Source organism: Dermacentor albipictus, chromosome 4 (genome assembly GCF_038994185.2).
Source record: "Dermacentor albipictus isolate Rhodes 1998 colony chromosome 4, USDA_Dalb.pri_finalv2, whole genome shotgun sequence".
NCBI classification, from domain to species: Eukaryota; Metazoa; Arthropoda; class Arachnida; order Ixodida; family Ixodidae; genus Dermacentor; species Dermacentor albipictus.
Genome location: NC_091824.1, coordinates 35,987,137 through 36,005,946, shown reverse-complemented (window position 1 = coordinate 36,005,946; position 18,810 = coordinate 35,987,137). Strand labels below are relative to the sequence as shown.

At 48.6% G+C, this 18,810-nt stretch overlaps 1 long non-coding RNA gene across 2 annotated transcripts in view; it reads left to right on the top strand.

The window, feature by feature from the left end:
* The first annotated feature begins 5,402 nt into the window (after positions 1-5,402).
* LOC139059624 (uncharacterized) overlaps positions 5,403-18,810 on the top strand; it is a 30,724-nt gene continuing 17,316 nt past the window's right edge. For both annotated transcript variants that reach the window (XR_011514250.1, XR_011514249.1), the window contains exon 1: positions 5,403-5,719. This is a non-coding gene — a long non-coding RNA (uncharacterized lncRNA). The remainder of the gene's footprint in view (positions 5,720-18,810) is intronic.

The window sequence follows — 18,810 nt, the reverse complement described above, 5'->3', positions numbered from 1 at the left end:
AGGCTGAAATCAGACGCGGGAGTTTAAATAAGGAGAAAGAAAACTTCACACAGACAGACGCAACGTGCACAAGTGGCAGGAATTGCTTTGATTCATCAGGACGTACAGACATCACGCAAGAGGCCATTTTCACGAGATACAGCTCGATGATATCAGCAGAGAATGTGGACTGAAATGTCCACAGAGCTTAAAATGGCATAATGAGTTCTTTAAAGACAATACAAAATGAATTTGTTGCAACCAGTTTAGAACATTCGCGCCAAATTGGCGCACTCGTAAAAGAAGACTCAGCAGTAGATGATCGCTATTATCTTAACGGATGCTGCGATTTTCGCCTGTCATTTGCCTAGCATGATGTGGATGTTTAGATGGCAATAGGATAAGGAAAACTAAGACCGATGACGTGGCGCAGCACCACGTGTTCCACAATCTTCTTTTTCTTTGCCTACACTGACTGGCGACGTTTATTTGCCTTCGTCTTTTTTTTTACATTTCGCCTCGCCAAAGGATCAGTTGGCATCTCGAGGTAATGCAGAACTTGAACGAGCCCTTTAGGCACTTTGCTGGCTTGCATTTATATGCAGAACGCCCGCACCAATCCATCGTGGCCAGGATCTGCTTGCAGAATTCGAGATATTTGCGAAATACTTGGGTTATTTCTGAGGTATTGGAGTAAAACACTGTCCTGCCGTTTCATAGATTGCTCAGACCTTCGTGTGTACTGATGCTGGAATCTTAATTCCCGAACATATTCCCCTTTTCATTGTTCCCGTTGTTATCGCAGACGATTAGTGAGCCTCTGATTGTGCTCAAATTTCTGAATAACAGATCTGGCGAGGATCGAATCCGAACCAGAAAGCAGGATGACCATTTTGCGAATATGAATATGCTTGTGAATATGTATTGGTGAAAGCAAGGGATATGATCACAGCCTTCCAACCAGTCCGCGACTCTTCACCTGTCTTTTCCTATCCTTTGAATTCTGATGCGTTGTGAGACCTTGATCACTCTGAGCTGAGTGACTTCAGTGCACAACTCTGTCAACGTGATTTTAATTTCCTTCGGTCGTGCGGCTGCGTACGAAATTCCCGGAGACAACACCCTCTGGAATGACAGATCGGCAATTACAGTGAATGGTGAGTGAATACCAAGGTGATTGATTATACTGGAAGCTGTTCTTCATATTGTGCGCTTGGTGTCCGTCTTGACCGAAGCTAGAAATTTCATGATTAACTTTGAAGAACATTACAAGTAGTCGTGTTTGGTATTGCACTCCATGCCTAATAGGATGGCTGCTGCACTGCTGTCAAATACTTCTGACGTTCCTCGTTTTCTTAAGAAATTTCTGTAGTTGGCCTTTTTGTGTCCTGCCCTTCCGAAGGTTCAGTCCAGCGTCAAGCATATTCAACCTTGTCCTGTACTATACATCCAGTCTTTTATCAAAATGTTCGGCTTCTATAAGCAAGACGTCCACATACAGACTCCTCTGTAAAATTTCCGCCGAGTGGAAAGGCTTAAGAGTTGATCCATTGTGGATATTGCGGCCATGACAATAAAATGGCTTGATCTGGATTCAAACAGGACGTGTCTCATTCGCCATTGCACCATGTTGTTGATGTCCCCACAGCTGGTGGGTGATATGGCTATGCCCTCAGCACTTGACATTTGCGGTTGAATGTTGTGTGCTTTTCTTAGTTAGGCGATTCTGCAACGATGCTTCCAAACAGGCTAATTTCCTGATCCCTATATGCCCCTGCTGCTGTATACTCGTCTTCGAGCCGTTAGATCGGAATATACCCCTCAAACTAGATGTTAATCTACGAAGGCTTATCCCTGCTAGCGAAGAAACGATCTTGTACACCTAACAGTTTCGCGATATTGACATTAGGAGAATCAAGCAATGATCAGGATTCCTGAGTGATCTCAGTGTTTCGCGCCCGCTCACGTAGATTGCTTGCCTTTATCAGGTTAGCAGTAAAAGCTGGCTAATGTTGTTCTTGCACCCGTGCCGATCTTCACATCCGCGATCAGTTGATTCCTCGCCACCAGCGACAGGAAGTGAGGGTAGAGTCTGGTAATGCGTGCGTGGAAGGACAGGTTCGCACGCGGGTTTTCTGCACCAAAATATAGATGCTTAGACGGTAGCGGCTATATGAAAAAATGAACTCAGAAGTCGTGTAGTAGTATTGGCTACGATTTCTTTGCCCCTGCTTAGGGTGCATACCCACTGTAGGGGATTGATCAAGGTTCGGATGGAATTAGAAGACGGTGATTTGTAAGACAAGAAAACAGCTAAAATATTAGGTAAGAAACAAAGGAATAGATCATAGCTTAACGAATTGGAAATTTACCTTAAAATTTTCTTTCAGACATTGATCTCTTCATCGATTGAACACGCATCATTGTGACATTGCCCAAGGGAGCAGGCTCCGAGAAAAATAATTTCGGGAAGTTGGTCTGCTCCAGTTTCTATAAATGTTGTTCCGAAAAGTGTTTTCTTGCATTTATGATCGGCTGCAGAATTAAAATTGGTTAGTTGTCCCATCTTCTCTACAAAATGGGTATATCAGAGAGGGCGCCAGACTAGACCAGTGTTCATAAATGCTTGCCGGCCTGTAGTTACAACGACTTCTTCTATTTCACTGCCTACACCAGCTGGACCCATTTATTAACTACATATTGTCGTGATACATGAAGCAGGTACATATTGCACAACCGCATACAATATACACATGCAACCCACAGAAAAAACCGTGGTAGCTGGCCGAGGTCAGTACACCAGAGCATCCCACAAGCTCCGTAATGGGAGCACATGTACTGGAATGGCGCGCTGTATACACCAGGTTGTCGCCTTCGTTGTACGTCAAGTACTACCGCCACTTCTCCAAACCAGAGCTATGATCCATTCGGAAGGGCGCTCGACTCGGCTGCGGAAGGCGCCTGGTTCAATCGCCTACGCCACAAACCTACAGGTTTATAAGACGGAGACGCGCAGCCCCTCGGCCAAACGAAGCGTCCGCGTTTAAAGGGATACGTTGCTTCAGACAGACATTACTGCAGAACGCACTGCTTGTTGTGCAAGAAAGGCTGTTTATCTGTCCCATTCCGGAAAATTCTCATAAAGTGGACGTGCTTCCCGTATTGCTGAGCACCTGGCTGGTAGCGCGCTTGTACCTATATTTACTGATAAGTACATGTTAAACTCCTGTGGTGGCGAAGAGGTAGAATATCGACCTCGCGTGCAAGAGGACCGTGGTTCGAATCCCGGTGCCACGCAATTTTCCACCAGAAAAAAAAAATCCGCGTGTTGATAAAATTGCATAAACAGGCTTGGAGTGCGGCCTGATCCCGGTGACCAGAAGCGGTAACGCACTGTCTCACCAGAGCAGGATTGGGAAGAGAGCAGCAGTCTACGATAGGTAGCGAGGCGCTGGAAGTGGTAAGGGAATACATCTACTTAGGGCAGGTAGTGACCGCGGATCCGGACCATGGAACTGAAATAATCAGAAGAATAAGAATGGGCTGCAGTGCGTTTGGCAGGCATTCTCAAATCATGAACAGCAGGTTGCCACTATCCCTCAAGAGAAAAGTATATAACAGCTGTGTCTTACCAGTACTCACGTATGGGGCAGTAACCTGGAGGCTTACGAAAAGGGTTCTGCTTCAATTGAGGACGACGCAACGAGCTATGGAAAGAAGAATGATGGGTGTAACGTTAAGGGATAAGAAAAGAACGGATTGGGTGAGGGAACAAATGCGAGTTAATGACATCTTAGTTGAAATCAAGAAAAAGAAATGGACATGGACAGGACATGTAATGAGGAGGGAAGATAACCGATGGTCATTAAAACGAGATAAAAAGAACAATTAAATTTTACAATTGCATGACTCTTGCACTTTTTGCCAACGAAACTCAATAGACACCACTAAAATTTGCACATGTCATCCAACTACTTAAAGTTACTTAGAGTGTAAGAGAACTAAGGGGCTCGATTTTTGTGAATCGTGAACGCATAAAGCCAACAGACAACGAAGCCAAGGAAAGCATCGCGGAAATTAACTATGGTTTAAGTTGGAATGTAGAAAATAATTAAGAAAAGAGAAACGAAAGTGGACGAAAAGATAACTTGTCGCAGGTGGGAGCCAAACCCAGTGTAAGGATAAGGAAAGATTCAAATCCAGCAGAAAATTTTAATTTTTATGCTTTATTGATAAATTGCTTCTATTGCTCCTTCTTGTTATGAGAGCGAGGAAGTATTTATTTAGGTCACTGTATCTAAACAAAACTCTCGTGCCTTGTAAGCCAGTCTGGAGGCAGGCATTGCCTGCTAAGTGCCACAGCATTACTTCCGGTTACGTAAGTAATGCACAGATTACGGACTGGATTCCAAGGGAAGGGAGGCGTAGCAGGGGGCGGCAGAAAGTTAGGTGGGCGGAGGAGATTAAGAAGTTTGCAGGGACAACATGGCCATAATTAGTAAATGGCAGAGGCTTTTGCCCTGCAGTGGGCGTAACCAGGCTGATGATGATGATGACATGTTAAAAGGATTCCTGCCGGTTCTATGCCAGCGATATGCCGAAAGGTGGGAATTCTTCCCAAGTGTTTAAATCCCCGTGAAATGGCTGAATATCAACCCAGGAAGCGCGCTTGCAGCTACATTAGTGGTAGGTACATGCGACGCCTGTGCTAAGGAACGTTTTCCATGCCAGCAGCAGATACCCTACCCAAGGCACATAGTTGGACATAGTGAAGCCACAGCATCTGAACTACAACGTATATTTGTAATCAGAGGTAGAGCCACGGACACAGCTTTCAGATGCAATTTCTTCTTTTGATAGTAGATCGCTAGGTAGGAGGACATAACTACACAATAGTGATAGGTGACCACTTAAATGCACCCGACCACAAGCCATGGTAGGGCCTCAATCCATGGTCATCTGTGATATACAAGATGGTGAGGCTTCTAGCAAATTTGCCTCGAGCGCTCAGGTCCTTCAAAGGCGGGCATGTTGCCAGGAGCATGATCGTACCTGTTTTGCCGCTAGGTACACGGCAGCCTTGTGTGACATTTACGCTCCCAGCCAGTTAAAGCCATTTTTTGCCCGACAGTAATCAAGAGCCCACAGACCTGGAAGCAAACGAGCGGAAGGTCCGCCAGAGCAACTATATGCTCCATTCGGGTTGAGAACCCCCCTCTTGCAGCCGAACACTAGTCCTAGGGACAGCTCTACCCATTAGAAGAGCGGGTGGCTTTCTGGTTGCACCGGGTTTTGAACAGAGTAACTCACGCACACGAGACACATGCTGTATGAAGAGGCCACCGCTGTGTTTCCACAGAGTCTTTATAGATGTACTGGAGAAGAACGAGCAGCAGGCACTGCTTCGAGAAAGACGACGACAACGTGTAGTTGCGAGCCTTGTGCCTGTTTTGCCGAAGCTCTGTGTCCTCTCGCTGCGGTGCTCTGCTATCTGAGCGTTTCATCAATTGAACTATAACGCCTCTTGAAATTTAGTGGACGTGCTTGGCCCTTCCCAAACCTGGAACTGCACAGCCGGACGCTCCCTACCGTTTCTGCCGTGCCTCAGGACGCCGCTAAGCCCGATCCTCTCCTGGCATCGCCTGTCGTCTGCTCCTGTGCTCTACGCCAACGAGATCCTCCGGTCTTCAGCGGCAACGACGACCATGACGTGGAGGATTGGCTCTCGTCATAGGATCGCGTGAGTGCGCATAACTAATAAGATGACAAACCTAAACTGACTAACGTCATCTTCTATCTTTCTGGAGTCACTAATCTCTGGTTCCAGAATGATGAATCCAACCTTTCTCCCTGGACAGCACTTCTCCATTGTTTCAAAGAAGTCTTCGGTCGCCCCGCTGTGCGCAAGCTTCGCGCAGAACAACGCTTGCATGGTCGCGCTCCACAAAAGGGTGAAAACTTCACCAGCTACATAGAGGACGTAGTTGACCTTTGTCGGCGCAGTAATCTCGCCATGCGCGACTCTGAAAGGATCAAGAATGTCATGAAGGGCATAGAGGATAAACTGCCTATCAAGTGTTTCGAATGAAGCGAAAAATAATATGTATTAAAATACTTCGCACCATGAACGCACTTGAGAGTGTCATCATTGTGTGGCAAAAGCAGAAATTCTTCGTCGTTGGTGGTCTTATGCAGATGCAAACCATCCATGCCGAAGAGCAGGTGTTGCTCATTTCAGTTATGTCCGCAGGGTACCCCCGGCTGGGATATGGTTAAATGACTCAGGGAGAAAGCGCCTAATCAACTGCTGTTTAGAATCGTTTTTCACTAATTTGAGGACACATGCTATAGACGCCTGCACTGTTGTCAAAAAGTTCTAGCCTACGGGTCGATATTTCAAGCAAAAACGCCACTGGTGGGGGGGGGGGGGGGGTGAGGACAATATAAGTGGTGAGCAAGAATATAGGGCGTGACCATGCATCCTCGCGAAGGCGGCAAAGGCAGAGTCTGAGGAAGGTGAAGAGCCCAAAGAACGACGATGTATTATTACTAGTCAAAGGCCATTAGTAGCACTGCTGAAAACAGGACCACGAGCCTAAGGCATACCTTTCGATACACTATTAGTAATTTCAGAAGGTTAACGCAGGTCAGTTGGTTGCGACAGTGAGGACAGTGACAAAGAGCAATGTAATCGGCCAGGGTGACGGACGTTAGAAAAGCGATTAAACGATTGCCATTATACACAAGTGGAGAAAACGAAAGAGAACACACGTATTCGGCAAAGCCCAATCTGCTCGGAACATTTCTTGGAGACGAAGCACTACTAGGTAAATCAAGCTGAACAAGACTGCTAAAACAGTTCATAAGGGCTGAATGGACTGATAAAAATCAAGACCCACCATCTTGAGGAAGAGAGCAAAGAACAGGTATTGAGGTCAGCGATGCTGATGCAGGCAACCCGTAGTTATTATTCGCCTGATTTCCATGAGGGACCCGATACAACACAGGTCTTAACCAAGATGAAGATGTTTTATAAGGTGTCATCGAAAATGTTCGCTCATAGCAGAGGTATACGCACGATTATCAATTAAAGTAACCTTAGGAACGGCATCCATGTTCACGTAAATTCCCATCCATGGCAAGCAAAGTAGAGGAATCGCAATGCGGTTTTTTGTGCAGCATCCCCCTTCGTATCTGCAGCCGTCAGTTTTCAGTCTAGCGCCAAATGGGTGCTGGAGAGCAAATGATATTGCCAGTGAGACAAAGGACGGGATAGCGAAGGCTAAATACTTCACCTGTTAAGATGGGAAGGCCTCTGTACAATTGTAGGGGCCTTCCGGCAGCGGGCGATTATATCCGGTGCGTAACGACAAAGTGGGAATGCGGATCGAAAGTAGGGTGGGGGTGTCGGGGAGGGGCGTGCTGCTGCTGACCATCACGCCGTCAGTTGAAAGAAATCGGCTCGTCAATGGGTGTTCGCCATACAGTTGGGTGGCCAAGGAGCTGAGAGCACGGCCAGCTCCGCGGATGAGAGATCCAATTAAATCCGCGAATGTCAGATAGTTTGACAGAGAAATGGGAGTGAATATCAAGGCTGCCGTGCTATTCGTGGAAGATGCACCGAATGAGACAAATTATCAATTGACCATGGTCCGAAGGATATCAGCACAGCGGCATCGATCTCTAAGCGAAACGCGCGCGAGACTCTCAGGCGGGGGTGGCTGATGCACGGAATGAAGGTCCTCGCATGACAGTTTACAGCGACGCATTTGGCACACATGCGGGCTTTCGTCATGAAAACTAAAGATCATCATGCGATGGCCTTTTGTTTCCTGGAGGAGCCGGAATTTATTAAGGACGTCATTGATGACAGAAAACTTCTGATACATGAAAAGGTTTAAGGCATCGTGCGCTACGAACGGAATTACCAATATCCTTCTTGCATTTGCTAGTCCAGAGTGCGGCAAAAGGTGAAAACGCCACCCTGATATTCTGATTAGATAGACGTATATACTGTACACAAGGCCTATATTTTTTCCCCATAGCTTATTCTCGGTTAACAGGCTTGCCGAGTAGTTAGCGCAGTTTTTATTTACATTGCTTCCAGTTTATGAGCTCTTTCCTGGTATCAAACCAGGCCGGTACTGTGCCACTGAAGCAGAAAATTACGTTGGCTAACATGAGAATTGGAGCTCACCTGCTATCGTGCTCAAGCACTTATACCTCTGAAGACAAATGTCGTATCAAAGTTGTCAGACCAAAAACGCTCAAGGGTAGCGGGGCTGATGGAAGATGATTGTAAGGATTCTGGTGACTAAAATTCAGCAGTGGGCTTCCATATCGGATAGCCCTCTACTTCAGCGCTTTCGTGTTCTTAATTTAGCATAAAGGTTCAGCCACCCTATTTCGGGCTCAATGGGATTACAACGTCTTGCGGCTACGTTTGTTGCTGTAAATCTTGTAGCACGTTATGGCGCCGTGTTTGAAGCCACTTCTTATAATAGTGATAGATCCTTCTCTAAAGCTGCAACTGCCTTCACGAATTTCCTGTTCCAATGCAATATTCTTACGCCACCTCAGGATCGGGGTGGCATTCGCGAAAGCTTGCTCGTTCCGCATTAGAATGGCTGACTCACCTACATGCGACACTTGCGAGACCGAACAAACTATACTGAACACGTCCTGTGGTTTTTCTTCTCCTTATATGATGACCAGTGCTGCCTTCTACGGACAGCATTAAAACATCTTGACTCAAGACTGCTTTCAGAAGCCAAGATCCTTGCACCATTGCCGTGCGAGTCTGGCGCAAGTAGCAACGAGGGCGCCGCTACAGTACTTCAAGTCGAGAGGTTTCTGCGACCGTTATTGGACTTAGTGTGCACCTTCAGGTGTGCGCGCTGATTGGCGCTGTCTCTGTCAATACGCTTCTTTCTCACCTTGCACACCTTTATCTCTTTCCCCCTGTGTAGCCTAACAAACCAGACGCGCATCTTGTTAAGCTAACTGGCCCTTCTGGCTTCTCCCTCTCCCCCCTTTTCAACAAGATACGGGCAGTACATATACTGGCAGAAAGTTCGGACTCTCAAAATTTAAATACTACTCCCCTATTCATCAATAGAGGGTAACTTCCTCTATGAAATCTTGCGAAGTATTTCCTCTGAAGCGTTTATACTGGTGGCGCGTGAGAATTCAGGTCGCTTTTGCATGTTGGACAATCTACTTCACCGTTATTCCACTTGCAAATTCTGGGCCTCGTCTCGTACGGACAGCCTTTATTATATCGCGTACATCCCGTGTAGAACTTGGCGTTTCAAAATGAGCGTGCTTCCTACGATGTTAAAGAGTTCAATAGACAACATGCATTAACGTACTGCAACCATTTCACCGTGTTTATTGGACTTCAGTGAACACGGTGAACTCACCTCCTACGCCAACCCTGTAGCTCAAGTTGTCTACCTCCTTGGGACGCCAGGTAGTTGCTGCTGGTCGAGATTCCGTCGTGGTAGTTCCATTGCTCTCCTTCCAACCTCGTGAACTTACTCTCGTAATGCCGTTGGTGCCACTAGTGGTCCTGGCTACTCTCTCCCTCTGGTTCAAGAGGCCCCTTTGGGCCCCCAGCCCCGGCTGGGCGAGGGTGATCTCCCACGGCTCCCTATTGTAGCTAAGCATCTCAGGCGAGTGTGTTTCTTGTGGTCTTTTTGTGCGTTGCCACGTCACATGTGGTAGCGACGGCCATGCACCGCACCATGGTGCCGGATTTTCCACGACATGGGGTCCTGCCCTTCAAGCTATCGCTTTAATACACCGTCAACTTCTTCATCGACTATACTGCGTCTTTTCGGTAGCGTGAGAGCATTTGGCAGAGACGTCGACAATGCAGCGTTACCTCCGTGAGCGGCATCTTTTAGTTCTCCGAAGGTATGCGCCCAGGTCGAAATGACGGCGACAGGACTATGGTGACCCGGACGATGGGCGAGGACCTTGCAGCGAACGGGACTGGCGACTGCTTGGCGACGGTGAGCGACGGTGCCATGCGTTCGTACCGTTGGTGGCGTGCAGGTTCGGCTCGGCATGCGACTAGATATAGCGAAAACCGCCGCCTGGACGAGGGCTGTTCGAGAACGGCTCGCGGTTGCGACAGCATCGGGCGACGTGACCAAAGCGGCGACAACTAAAGAATATGCATCGGTCATCCGGTGTTCACCACTCTGACATGTTGCGAAAACCTCGACAGATCCATTGACCTTGAGTGCACGAGCGAAGGACGTTTGGTTGGCCGGGAACTGACCATGGTGCAAACTGACTGAACACTGATATTAGTGACTCCGTGGCGCAGGATAGCCCGAAAAAATGGGAACTATAGGAACGCAAGTATTGTTCGCAGGAGGGCACAGAACTGCGGTGCACATGGCTTCCAGCTCACGCCGCACAATCTTCGTCAGCTGCTCAGAAGACTGCTGCTGCCGCGAAGAAGAGTCGTGCCGCTCTTCACAAGACGACGTTGGAGCCGTATTGGGAAGCCGTGCAAATGACCGGTAGATCCCGCGGCTTATTTTCACCTGCTCGAAACGCTTGTACTCCGTGATAGTATCATTAACCTAAGTACAGTTCTTACAAATGAGTACATTCAAGGCGTCGTCGGCGATAACATTTAAGATATGCCCGAATTGGGCAGACTCCTGCATTTCAGTGTCGGCCTTGCAGCAGAGAGCCAGCACGTCTTGGGCGACGTAGCTTTCGGTGGACATATGAACACGTGATGCCAACTCTTTCTTGGCGACGGCCTTTCAACCCAGTGGTTTTCCGAAAAGATCTCGCAGTTTCTTCTTACAGGTCTCCTAATCATGGAGTTCTTCGTCGTTTTCAAACCACACTCGCTCAGTTCACGCAAACTCAAACATATGTTCGTCGTCATCACTGTGGGATCCAATTTGTTGCGGCTGCTCACACGCTCCCACATCCCCAGCCAGTCGTCGACGTCGGCGCCATAGTTGCTTCAGAAAGTTCCTGGATCACGCGGATGCGTGAGTACGGCAGGGGACGCAAGCGTTACCGAACTAGGCGCCGTCTCATGCGACGTCAGTTACAATGAGGAGCCGAAGTGGCGGCCACTGCGAAGCTCCGTGCTTAGTCGTTACCCCGCACTTCCACCAAATGTTGCGCAGAGGAAATGCATATATGTATGCACAACTACTGACATGGCGAAAAGTTAGTGGTAAACGCGCAGGCTGGTACAAAGCTCACAGCTCAAGTACGCAGTCTTCCACTTTCTCTTCGTCTTTCCCTTGTGTGCAAGGTCCTTCCTAAATGCACCGTAACAATACTTTTGGTTCCTGATGTGGCGGCATTAACCATAGGGCATATGTCAATGTCAATATCATCGAGAGGTTCACCCAATTTTTCTCCAACTGCTTTGACTGCAGATGTCTCACCCCAAAAAATTGTGTGACACAATTTTGACACAGTCCTTTGTGTGACAGAGTTGCCAGTGACGCGGCATCTTCCTTTTTCTTTTGTCGGTGAAGAACAGCGTTTATTGCCGGTTGGAACAGAAGCGTGACGTCACAGGTCACAATGCCGCGTCGCTCTGCTGCGGTAGCTCTGCCGTGACGCGGCAGAGCTGCCGCCAATCAAAGTGTGGCAGCTCTGGCACACTTTGATTCCTAAATTAGTTCTACTTTGATAACGTTCAAGCTCATCCACACGTTCATACAGTCCTTGGCTTCCCTTATTCAGCACCTGGTTATGTTCCATCGCTAACTTTAGGTCATGCCTCAGTTCATTTAACTCCATTTGGACCTCTGCAACTGTGTCACAGACATCAGAACACAATTTCGCACTTTGTTTCAACGTGCGTGCATGAGCACGCATTTAGATGCCGAAGTATTTGAGCTGCTTGGTCAATTGTTTTGCATTGTCACCCATTAAAAAAAAAGCAATAATGAACATGGAAATACAGAAGGAGCACGTGGCGTTGTTCAGCAACAGTGTACAAAGTAACAACGTTCCTAATAAACAACGCTCACATGCTATTTACAAGAATGTGGTTTAGCTGTGTGCTCTTTGAGCACCGTTGCCGAACTGCGCCAGTTGCTCATGCCTTGCCTCCTTTAAGAAAGCCAGCCGGGACCCAAGCAACCGCAATCCGTTCCCAGCGGGGGACGTATCTTGGACCGACCCGGCCTTATCTGCCGGTAGCTCCGCGGCACGGCGCTGCTGTCACTTGTTACTTAAGAGGAAAAAACGAAATCAGGAAAGAAACCATTTATGATAACTCAAAGGGAAGCTCATTACTTTTCGAAGCGAGATCAGGATGCCTTAGAACACGCACCTATAAAGCGAGATATAAGAAGCAAGACGAAGCATGTGCTTGCTGTGGTAAAGCTATAGGGAAACTACGGAGCACGTTTTATTAGAATGTGAAGACGTCTACCCAGCGGTCGATTTAGGCACCACTGGCCTCCTTGAAGCCCTTGGGTTCAGAGGGAGCAGTGGTAAAGCAAACATGTCCGCAATAGACATTAGTAAGAGGCGACTGGAGGATTGGTGGAAAAAAAGTAGGGAAACGACAAAAGGAGACGTACAAAAGCACAGTTCGCAATAGGGGATCAGAAAATTTGGGCGTGGTAGTTCATAGCGTTTTTTTTCTTTTTTCATTGTTTAACCTAGGTAGAATATTAGGCAGTATAGTAGCAAGAGCTTGGTGGCGCAAGCCACCGCGCCGTTCCAAAGGGGACGCTCATAACATCCATCCATCCATCCATCCGAAGATGGCGGTTGCGCTTCAGACGTCCACGGCGCACGAGCAAAGAAGTGTGATTTGTTTTCTATGGAGCAGGGGACGAACGCCCATCAAAATTCGCAGGGAAATGCAGCCCATGTATGGCGAAAGAGGTCTCACAAGTGAGAGGTGGCGATGCTGTGAGTTCGCAAAATGCCGTGAAATCTTGCATGACAACGAGCGTTCGGGGAGGTCGCGTGCGTCGCTGACTGGCAACAACGATACCACAGGCGCATGTCAAATTTAGTGCTGCGATGGGACAAGAGCCTGAATTGGTGCTAGGAATACGTAGAAAAATAGTGTAAGGTATGTACGTAGGTACCTGTAAGGTACGTACGTTTGCAACTAACTGTATGTTTTATCTTGGCTAATAAAAAGACAGTAAAACACTTTCTGATTCGCCCTCGTGTCATGCACAAAGATTTTAAATATCCAGATGCCACGGAGCTCGACAGAACCACGGTAAGGTTGTCTTCCGTCGCTTGGAGATACTCGGATTATTGTTTGCGTTCCACCTAATTACATAATCAGTCTTAATTAAATAAGGGACTTCTCGAATATGATATTTAGATGAAAAGTGTAAATGAGGAAATTGCAGAGTAACACGGAAAACTTCCGATACAGCTTTCTGTTGCAAAAATGCATGCTACATTAAAGTTTTTTTTTTTTTTTCGAACGTGAAAGGAGCCCGCGAATACACCCAAAGTGCCTCGAGGGGCCAGTCGCGCGGAAGTTTTGATAAAATGATGAGGAGCACCGCATCTGCGGCACTCCTCACCAACCCTAGGTTCTTGAGATTCTCCGAGCCTCCAGGGCACTCTTCTTGAAGCCCAGCAACTGTTGCCTTGCGTGATGCGTCGCGCCATGTCGCACCGGCTTGTAGCTAAAGCACCGGCCGAGGAGTTTGGGGGCAAGGCAAAAGCCTGCAATCACTGTCAATGCTTCGCCCAAAGGGCGAAACTGCAACATTTTAATGCGTTCGCATTCTTGTGCTTCACGCACTTTCCGGTGCGCTATCCATCTATGCATGTTCGTATGCATGTAGGTATGTATATTTGTATATAGCCGGTTTCCCGCCTACCTGGGTTACCGGGTAGTCCGTGGTCGAATGGTTAGCTCATCAGGCCGCTGTGTTGCGCTAACAGGCTTCGAAACAAGCCATTGGACCAACTTCTGCTACTGAGTATATGCCAACATGCGTGGCTCTCATACGTTCGTTGGCACGCGCGCCGGTGCGTCAAGCACTCCGGAGGCCACCCAAAGCTTCGCAGCGGCTGCGCACGATGCCGCCGAGTGTTCGTATGGGACGCGGCAAAGAGGCGTCGCGCTGCTGTACACGCCTCATGTGGAACTGGCTCGATGGTGGCAGTACGGTGTGTTGTTATAACGATTCAAAGATAACGCATTATCGTCGACAGACATCCTGAAATGTGTGCTGCCGAATTTCTTTCTTTTTCTTTTTTGACGTCAACCCTACATGTCACAATGTCGGACCAGCAGTCAAGCAACATCGGCGCCATTTTGTTTTTCTTTTGGAAGCTTGTACGATCGCTGCAATAGACATGAGCATTCTTGTACTCGTATCCTTCCTGAAACATTCGCACAGCTGGCCGCAGCGTGACGTTTTTTTGGTTTGGTCCGCGAATCCGGACACAACGCGCGTAGTCTCGGAAGAGCGCTGCGGGTGGGGAAGAGGTACGCAATCCAGCACAGTACTCGTGTTACTAGGCCTAATGGCGTCGCAACCCTTCCAATGTTATATAGGCGTGAGAGCCGGTTGCGCACGCGCACAATGCTCATCTGTAAAAGGTTCATTGCGTAGCCCATCTTATGGGTGGACACTTCCATATGCAACAAATACCGCTTGATTTATTTGTAAGGGTCTCTACGAAGGCGAAGGCCGGCACTTAATCGTTCCCATGGCGTGTAGTCGGAAACTATATGCGTCATATAACCTTATCAAGATGCCTCCGGGCTTCAAAAGGCAGAGTAGCTGTGGAAAGCTTGAAACATCTACAATCCTCTCGCTATTCGTTGATGCGATTCGCGTTCTTTTAATGCAGCTATCTTGGGAAAGATAACAGAAAATCATGTCTTCTTCGTTGTTTCTACGCTAAGCACTATGGCGACAGCTTATCGCATTCTCTCACCGAATCCCTCGCGAAGAGCACAACACCGCGCGCGTTTGCTTCGACAAACTTATGGAAATTAATCGCGCCATTGTGTCCGTGCGCTGCGCTCAAACGCGGTCACTCATTCATGAGCGCGGTATCACACCTCCGTATACGCTTATCATTACTTTCCTTCCCCTTCACACCGACAGCCCGATCCTCTGCGCCGCGAGGATGATCGCACCCGCTGCCCCCGCGACCGGCACCCACCTCCAGCCGTGACCCTCGTGTATACTTCGACGCGCGCACACACACGCACGCCAAGCCGAGAAAAAAGGAAAAAAAAACAAACAAACAAGAGAGGCGAAGGCGCGAAGGTGAAGCTCGTCTTGTTCTCGCACCTCCGGCGCGGCGGTATCCCAGGTGTCGCTCGGGCCGGGGTATCGGGAACCATTAGGGACCGTCCATCTTGGGCCGCCGCCGCCGCCGCTTCTTCGTCGCCGAGGCAGCGCGGCCGGCCGACGAGGGGGCGCGAGCGAGCAACCCTGTAATTTGGCTCCGGGAGGCGCGGAGTCGGCGCCCTGTTTGCCTAACCGGGAGCTGTCGATGTGCCACTTCGGTCGGCGAACGTGTAAAGGGCCGCGCCGGCCCATTTGCTCCCAAATTGCCCTGTCAGCGCCGGATTCACCGGCCAGGTCTCTGCCAGACGAAGCCTTCCCCCTCAGCCCCTCGTGACTGCTATAGCGTCTACACCTTCAAGCTCTGCGGCAATGCCGGCAAGACAAACCCGCTCGCCGCATCCCTTCTCGCTGGCGGCTCCTCCTCGAATGCCGACCGGCTGTTGCACGCGCCTCGTCTTGGTCGCTTGCATTCTCGGCGCGCGTTTATGCGCGAGGTGCGGACGAGACGCCTGTCTATACGCTTCGTGATGGCGAGCTATAATAATACCTACCTCCCCGCTCGCCTCCTATCGGGATGGATGAAGGAGCGGGGCGTGAATCAAGCGAGAGAGATAGGTGTGCGAAAAAAAAAGGCAAGAAAGAAAAAAAAAACGGGTTGGTTGCGGCTCACGGGGCAGTGCGCATGGGACGTGTTGTGTTTGCGAAATCTGTTTGTACACTTTATTCAGGGCGCCTTTGCCGGTAATGCGGGGGCAATTGGCGGTGCACGTGAAGTTAATTGCCTGGCCGGGCTAGGGCCTCCGGCGCAATTAGCGCTCTCCCTTTTTGCCGCTTAAGAGCACGAGCGGCGTGAGCGACGAAAAAGAAATAAATAACTAAAACGGGTGCCCAGCTCAGGCGTGGCGGTCACTAATTTCAATAAAGCCGCTTAACTGGAAATTCACCGGTGGTAGATTGATAAGTGCAGTACGTGTAATTGCATGCAGGCACGCCTATGTAATGCTTATCAGGAGGAAATACATACCATGACATCACATTAGAAGTTTAATAGTATTTGGACAAGTTCTTGAGTATTTCTCTAGGAATAACTTGTCGTCATTCTTCCACAACATCGGCGACGTTGCCTCGCGCTCACTAGCCATTGCCATGTTCTACGGGGCATAAAATAAAAGCCTGTAAGAAATGCTGCGTAGACTCGACAGTATCGATCATGGGCGCTTATAACGTAAAGCTGTTCAACACTTATCTGTTCCAATTGTGCAATCAGCACTCCACGATTGTTCAAAAGATTTTCGAGCCACCACCACCTTTTCTCCTGTCTTTCACGCGGCGTCACTTGAGCGTGCTCCTCGCCTCGTGTTAGACAATTAGATATGAAAAACAGTTCCATGTAGGCAATCCTAATCGCCTTGAAAGAAAAATATGTGACCTCCTATAAATGAGGGGTGCATTTGATGGAGTTTTTCAAACAACGCTGTTGGTTACCGCCCGATGCTTTTGCTGGTGGTTACGTAAATTTTAGAAGCAAATCAGAAGATTGGAATGAAAGCAGATTGTAATAGTTTTGCGTTATAGCTACAGGACCCCACATGTTTATTTCAAGAGAAAATAAACTTCGAAGGCCGTGAATAGACTACAAATAGATTATAGACAGATAAGTGTGAAAAGATCACAGTGGCGGCCCTGCAGCCATGAGTCGGAACATATTCTGAAGATTCCCTCGATAAGGACGCCTTCGGAGTATGTTGCGACGAGCGTATGAAAGGCACAAACGTTTACATTAACAAGATCCGTGGTGACGTTCCTGACTTTCTGTCGACTCGAATCCGAAACATTAGGGCGACGACGCAGTTTTCGCTTGCAGGACAGCGCAGGAAAACGAGAACACATGTTGCTAGCTGCTGGTGGACCTGGCCTTCCAATGTGGCCAATGATTGCTGGGCCCGAGATATTCGTCCCACAAGTGCGGTAAAAATTTGGGTTTTACGGGCCAAAAACACGAACCTGTTATGAGGCACGCCGTAGTGGTGGACTCCGGAGATTTGGACCCCCTGGGGTTCCTTACGGTGCACCCAAATCTAAGCACCACGGGTGTTTTTGCATTTCGCCCCCATTGAAATGCGGCCGCCGTGGCCGGGATGCGATGCCGCGACCTCGTGCTTAGCAGCCCAACATACACTAAGCAACCACGGCTTACAAGTGCGGCCATCCACCACCCTGCAGTGCCTACTCTTCCCCAATGCTCCCAGTTCCATCGCCAAGCGTGCATTTTCGACATTGATGGAATTCTGTGAAGCAACACACCTCAGAGCGCGGCTGTAGGCCCCGCAAACGCTTAGCTACATTGTCGTTTTTTTCTTTTTTGCTATTCTGGTCTCTCTCTCCTTTTTACTTCCGGTCACTATCTCCATCTTTTTCTCCCCACACCCCTTTCCCCATGCAGTGCTGTTGAGGTGTCCTCCAGTGAGAGATAGTTACGGCACTGCACTTATCTCTTCCATTTCTCATTAAAAATCACTTCACTTCACACGGTAGAACGCGCAGCCGACACGTTGCGTCCCGTTTCAAATCCATCCCGACCTTTAGTGTCGACTTGAGTTAGAAGATGCCTTCGTGTTGCTAGATGCTGGACAACGCATAAACGCCATGGGCGTAGAATATGGGAGCGGTTAGGTTAATAGGCGCCATGTTTTCCATCGCGTAATATAGGGCCGGGCTCGAACTAGTGCCTGGAATGCTCGGATCTTCCGTTAATGGAAACTTGTGCTGGGGAGATATAACGTAAAACTATTCCAAACTTTTGTATTCCAATTCTGCAATCAGCCCTCCGCGATTGGCGAAAAACTTTTTTGGAACCCCGCCCCCCCCCCCCCCCCTCACCCTCAACTCACGAAAACCGCCATAGCTCCCCAATTCATATGACATCTACAAACTGATTATGCATGATTTGACCCAACAAAATAAATATAGTTATTTCTCATTCGACGCCTTTTCGTCATTAGCCCTCGGCTATTGATCAAACGTTTTCGGGCTGCACACTTCACCTGCCTGTCCCGCGACGTCACAAAACCGCAAAAACTCACCGCGTCAAAGTGACGTGTACGCGTTAAAGATGGTTTAATAAGCCGAACAAAACTGAATTTTCTTCTGAATAGACGCAGGCTGCCCCGTTCCGAAAGGAATAAAAGGTGGTTGCCGCCGACCGCTCAGGCACCGCCATACTCGCACCTGCTGGAGAGCATAGGTTTATTTGCGTGTAATAAAACTTTTTGCGCGGCCGTGTAAACTTTTCGAGCAGTTTCGGCACGTTTACCTCGTTCTGCCAACTCTTCTTTGCTAAGGATCTGTTTTAGCGTCATTCTTAAGCTTCCGTTGCATGCCACCCCAATTGTCGACGAGCCACCGTAACTAAATAAGGGAAGCGGCCCAGTCACAGACGCTGGCACTACCCTCTTCATCTGTTTATCGATTTTTAGAGCAGTGGCTCAGCCTCATCGAATCCCTCTCCACTTGAGCGTGCTTCTCGCCTCTTGTGAGC